Source organism: Pelmatolapia mariae, linkage group LG10_11 (assembly GCF_036321145.2).
Source record: "Pelmatolapia mariae isolate MD_Pm_ZW linkage group LG10_11, Pm_UMD_F_2, whole genome shotgun sequence".
Classification (NCBI taxonomy): Eukaryota; Metazoa; Chordata; class Actinopteri; order Cichliformes; family Cichlidae; genus Pelmatolapia; species Pelmatolapia mariae.
The window spans coordinates 33,826,003-33,832,582 of record NC_086236.1 but is presented as its reverse complement, the minus strand read 5'-3'; positions in this window follow the sequence as shown (position 1 = coordinate 33,832,582).

Below are 6,580 nucleotides of genomic sequence, written 5' to 3'. Positions count from 1 at the left end.
TTAATTGTTATAAAATCATTATTTTCCTTGAATCCAAATTGGTATTTAACATTGGATTTAACACTGTAACACGTGTCTGCAGAATTATCTGAATACTCCAAACACACTTTCTGACAGCTACTGTAGAAGCTCAATCAGAAGGTGTGTTCATTCTTTCTCTTCCACTAGATGTGATTGACTTGTTTCATTCTCACTAACAGAACCTCCTGTCAAATGTTGCTGACTCAACACTAATAAAACACATGATTTGGTAACACAGACTTGGTTCTCTGCATTAAAGTCTTTGTGTTTATGTGTTTTTCTGGATGAACACTTCATTTTCTCTTTAAATGGTGGCATTTAGAAGTGAACTCTTCACTTGGTCTTGTAGCCAGTTACTTCTGAATTGCTCTTTGTCTGGTCTCTCACCTAGGACTTGTTTGCCCCTGCAAAGTCCCCCACCACGATACAGTACTGATTCATCGAGGGTGATAGATAAATATCTGGTTGTAAATGTTACTTTAGAGTGTGAGCTTCTAGCTGCAAAGGCTGAGTGTACAAAATGGAAGTAAACACAAAAGTAAGTGTTCAGTTTGTGATGGTTATGCTGAGTTGCTACAGTTGGTCAGTTAAGATTTAAGTGTGTGTGTGTGTAAACAGATTTACTACATCATTGCATCATCCTAGTGCCTGTATACAGACAGTTTGGTAAAGGGCATCTGAAGTTATGCTTCATATTCCATATAATGACGCAACTGACATGTGGTCTCTGGGGCTGGTAGCTGTTACAGGGGTGCCACTCTACCCTGGGAATATGGATTATGATCAGCCATCAGATTATATACTAGACTCTGGCATGAGAACTGAATATTATTTCATAAAAGACAACTACAGCGAACAGTGCTGGACATTTAAGACTAGAAAAACAATTTCAATATGAGACGGGATTCTAATCCCAGGAAACTCGATATATAAAAACCTCAGCGCCTTGATGACCTGAACAGGTTAGAACGGGAACTGAAAGTGGCCAACATTTATTTATCAGATGTTGGCTTTGGATGCTGAGGCTGAAGGATTTGTGATGAAATGTTTCTCCCACTGAAAATGCTACTTCCACAGGAACAGAATCAACTTTTTGGGATTCTGTGCTTAATTACAGACACTAGTGCTCAAAATACTCTAGTAAAGGTTGAGGTTATGATCCAACTTCTTTATTCAAGTAAAAGCGAAAAAGCAGAGGCTCTAAAATGTACTAAAAGTAAGAAAATAAAAAAGTAGCTCTTTGGGCGACATTTCTACCACTTATTTTTCTCCAAAGCTAACTGAACCTTGTGCTATATTAATGTAATAATAAAATCATTTAAATTAATGGGATTACAAGCTTGACTTCAGTCTAAATTTTGATTCTACTAAATGTGTTCAGCTTGAATCAGTAAAATAAAACAGCAGCAGATGAAAAGTACAATTAAAGAAATCTAAATGTTCTGTTGCCTACATTGTAGAGGGTGAGTTTGCCTCTAAACAGGAAAATGAGTAGGGCAGAGGTTACAGTGGGATTCATGAGGTGGGGAACCCTACAATCAGCAGTGTTGGGCAAGTTACTTTGAAAAAGTAATTAGTTATAGTTACTAGTTACTTCTTCAAAAAAGTAACTGAGTTACAATATTCTAAAAGTAATTAACTTCTTGAAAAGTAACTATTGTGTTACTTTTTGGCCATTTTTAACTACTCTTGATTTTCCCTCCACATTTTACCTTTAAAAACTGTTTACTTTGCCTTGTTTGGTATCATTGTTTTCAGCACAACCTCACGTGTCTGAATTTACAGTCATGTTTTCATTTTGACATACTGTATTAAAACACAATTGATCTAAAATCAGACAAAAAACATAAAATCAGAGTAGAAAAGTTATATTTTTTACTGTAACAACCACAAACATGTTTAATGAATCATATTTCATAACTTTAAATGCAAATATTAATTGTCACTTTTAAAATCCTATGCACAAGTTTTGCAAACAACAAAGTTATTTGCATCCATTTACCTTTTACCTTGATTTTTTAAATAACCATTTCAAACTATTTACAGAACAATCAGCTGTTCTTCAATAAGATGCAACACAAATTATTTGTGCCACTCCAAATATTTCTGTCCACTACAAAGGAGAACATCACAGCCTGATACCTGCAGGTCTGACAGCAGCAGGTGTATCACTCCTGTTTCTACCTGGAGACAGCAGTCGCCTCATTGTTCTGACACACAACACAAAACTATCCACAACACTACACACTAACTACACAAGACAACACATTAACTACACACTCCAAACACGCGAAACGTCACAAATCTCTCACATCTCAAAACTCTCTCTCTCTCTCTCTCTCTCTCGCTGTCACTCCTAAAACTTCCCCTGTTTTTTTTTTTTTGTTGTTGTTCGTAAGCAGAGAGTGCTTGCTGCGCTGTCCTTAGACAGTAAATGTGAGGAAACTATTGAGGAAAAAACACCGTATATATTGTTTATCATGACTCTGGTTTTACGTGGCCTATCAACACAGTTTATAAACTGGTATATATCACCTTGTTGCTTTGTCTTTAAGTGGTCATGTGATTGTCTTACCACAACTACTTTATTCTTCCTCAGTCAAACAGCAGCACTCATGCCATTGTTTTGCCTCCTTAGCTCCAGGTGTTGTGCTAGACAGTGATCGTGATTACCGTCCGCAGGCGCGCCCGCAGCTGCTTAAGGCCTTGTGAATTGTTTCTTGTTTCCTGTTTTATTGTGAAGGTCCGTGTCTCATGTGAGTGAATTCAGTTTTGCTTCCCCTGTCTCTTCTTGTCAATTACTTCCAGCTGTGTTCCCCACCTGTGTGTAATCTCCCTGTGTTCTTCTGTGTGTATTTAAGTCGTGTCTATTCATGTACTAGTCGCTGTTCTGTCTGTAAGTGTCCTGTGTATTCTCTGTGTGTTTTCCCTGCCATCTACCTTCTTATCCCTCTGCTCACCCTCCATGTTCATGTTTGCTGTTTAGTAGTTTAGTTTTTCCCAGTTTACATTATCTTTAGTTCCGTTTTGCCATTTTTCACCTTGTGCTTTACTTTACAATAAACCACCTTCACAGCTCAGCGAGTGCCTGCGCGTGGATCCTGATTGATTTTCTCCACACGGCTCATCCCTTTGGCCGTGACAGTAAATCAGAATGTGCAAAGAATTAGTACGGATGAAAAAAGGGCAACTATGAAGAGTGGAGAGGTGCTTGGTCCAAACGACATACCTGTGGAGGTATGGAGGTGTGTAGGAGAGAGGGCGGTGGACTTTTTAAGCAGGTTGTTTAACTCAATCTTGGGCAGTGAGAGAACGCCTTAGGAATGAGGATGTGTACTGGTGCCAACTTTCAAGGGGAGGAAGAAACTGTTGACGAGGTGCCAAAGCATGTGTAGTGTCTGTCTTATCTTCTGATGGTTCTTACTTTATCTTATAATTAAAATAAGCATACTTGGGATGGCAGGCGATTGTTTTCATGTGTCTGTTCATTAGAAACAACAATGGTAAAACATCATCTACCTCCGCTGACTTGTTTATTTCCCACATAAACATTTCACATTAAAGACGGGTAGAGTTTGGTGTCATCAACATAACAGAGAAAATTGATATTAAATGTGTAGGAGAGATGACCAATTGGAAGTAGCCAGATAAGAAATGGTAGAGGTCCCCGAGGACACCAGTAGTAAGTGGAAATGGCTGGAATTTGACATTTTTGAGTTGAATTAACTGAGTGCAGCTGAAGAGAGGACGAACTAGTTCAGGTGTGTGTCAGTAATATCAAGTAAGGTTTGTTATACCTGCATCATTTATATTGTTAAAGCTCTAACTTTGATAACAGAGTTAATGGCATATTTCAACTCTGAAGCAAGTTTTCACATTTCATTTTGATTTTAATCCTCTGTAGACCGCTGTCTTCAATCATGTTATCATTGTGAGTCTTAACCAAGTGGTGGATTAGCCTCCACCTCTGAAAAGGATAGAGTGGAGTGAAAAACAGAAAAGTCAGTGTAATGTAGCAAAAATAGGAAACATTAGAACTGCAAACGTTTTCTTCCTTGTCTGCAGATTAACAGTCCACAGGTTGGGTGCTCACACTCTGATTCGTTCCCTGGAGATGAAGGAGAGAGAGCTCAGAGGACAGCAAGATGGTGGTGGTGCAGCTCAGTGTCCAATCAGGAGTGAGCAGTTCTTTCACTGCCTTCATTGCTGTCAACAAAGACAACGGAGAGGCGATCCAAGGACCTCTGCACCGCAGACATATTCTACCCCCCTGTGAGTTTTTTTTTTTTTTTAAAGCAAAAAAAGCAATACCATGAAACTGTTAATAGCAGGATGCCAGAGTCAATAGAGAGGACTCAAAAGAGCAACTTAAAATCAAACTATTTATGTAGTAGGTGTTTCTTTGCCAATGTTTTTTTCCCTGCATTAGAAAGTAATAAGCCAAATGGAAGTACAACACACATCTACGCATTTCTATAAAAACTGACCTGCCCTGAACTCATAATCTCTCTCTCTCTCTTTGTTTTTCCTTAAAGTGATGGCTGTCCATTCTTCCTGTAAAAGTGTAAGTATAAACCTGAATGAATGGGAGTAGAAACTGTGTGTGTGCATGAAGACATGCTTGTGTCGCTGAGATTTAACAGATTTATGTACGTTCACGTAGCCAAGTGATAATCATATATAATAATCATTGAATAGTAATAATGTTATTGAACAGGTTAAACATTTAGATATTACAAAAAGTTGCAAAAAAGCAAAAAATAATACACACAGCTGTGAAGTCAGCTGCACATGAATAACATTAGTACAATGACAACTTTAATCAGAGTGAGTTCAGAAGATCCAAAAGGGCTCCTTTGATCAGCTCCATCACCTAGTGGGGGTGGGGGGTCATAGTTTGATCCCACCTTCACTGTTGTGATTGGTGTGGGGGTAGGGACAGGCTTAGGGCGTCGGGGGGTTCCCAGGAGCATCTTCCTTGGGGGGCTCAACCCGGGGTAGCGGTCATGGCCAATTAAGGGCTCTGTTGGCTCTTAGGTGACGGTTTCCTCGTGGCTGCGTGCAGCGGGGCTAGGGGAGGGTCTGTGCTGATGGACGTGGGTTACTGACCTGGTAGCCTGGCTGCCCCTGGGTGGGTCCGGGACAGCCGTGAGGTTCTGGGGGCGCTCCGTCTCTGGGCTGGGGCCCTGGCCGGGCCTCGGGGGCTCGGGTCCTGGTTGGTGTGTTGCTGGGGTTGTGGGCGGGTGGGTATATGGGGGCCCAGTCCTGGCGCAGGGCGCTGCCGGTGCATCGAGCCACCTGGGGGACTCTTCAACTGGTCGGGGAGGTTGTCACATCTTGCAGGAGCTTTCCTCTCCTCAGGAATTCTCTCTGCAGGAGGGGGAGATATAGGAGAGGTGGAGGAAGATCTCAGCCTGGGCGTCTATTGTCTTGTGTAGTCTGGAAGATGAGTGGATGATGGGGTGGGTGCAGTTTTCTCTGTAGTGGGGTCGGGTGGGCTGTCCCGGGCTCTGTGGGGCCGGGCGGCGCTGCTGCACTGGGCCCTGGTCCGGATGGGCCTGGGCCCCCTTTCCCTGGCGGGTTGCAGAGCATGGGGGTGCCTACTGGGGTCAGCGGGGGAGCTTGCCCCTCCCTTTCTTCCCTCCCCATCTCCAGCTGCCTCCCTCTTCCCGCTCCACCACAATCACCCACACATGCAGGGCCTTGGGGTAGGGGTGTGTCACCAGGGTGCAGAGGAGGCATCCCCCCCCTCTGTCCCCTTCTGGCTGCCTCTGCCTCAATTTTATCTCACAACTTAGACATTCACATTACTCACACTCTCATAACACATACATATAGGATCTTGGGGGTGGGCTCACAACACGGACTCCAAATTACCATCAGGGTGTACACCGCACCCCTGGCGTCGTTGCCCACCTCTCAATTTTAAATACACGTAGACATTGAGGGCTATCAGGAGGGGCTATGCGCTTACCTGCTGCTCTCTGGCAGGTAGCTCCATGCCCTCCTGGGTTTTAATTGCACCTTAGAACACATATACATCAACACTACATATGAGCGGGTAGAGGGAGGTTTGGAGTCTTCTCACACCCCCGGTCTCTGCGGCCTGCTGGAGCGGGGGGGCTAGGAGGAGGAGTTGGCCGTCCGACTGGGGTCTGGTGTGTGGGGCCTCCCTGCTGCTGCGGAGTCGGGGCAGTCTGCTTCTCCCCACTGCAGGGAAAAGGGTAACACCACCTGGGTCTGGGTGCAGTTTCCCCCTCCAGGGGCAAGGGTACCTAGACCCGGTTCTTAGAGTACGCTTGGGGAGTGTGATTGTGTGTACAGCGTCTCTTTATGTCTGTCTCCACGTTGGTTGAGTGTGGAGTAATTGCCTATGAGAGCATGAGGGTGGGAATGGATGTTTGTATTTGAGTGTGCCTGTATGTCTGTGTCTATATGTCAGGTTGGGTATCAGACGCCACCTCTCTGGGGACATCTCAGGCCCTCCAAGGTTTGGAGGCCTATCTCCCCCCACCACTTCCCCTGCCGGTGGCAGACGCCCTCAGACATCGATGCGTTG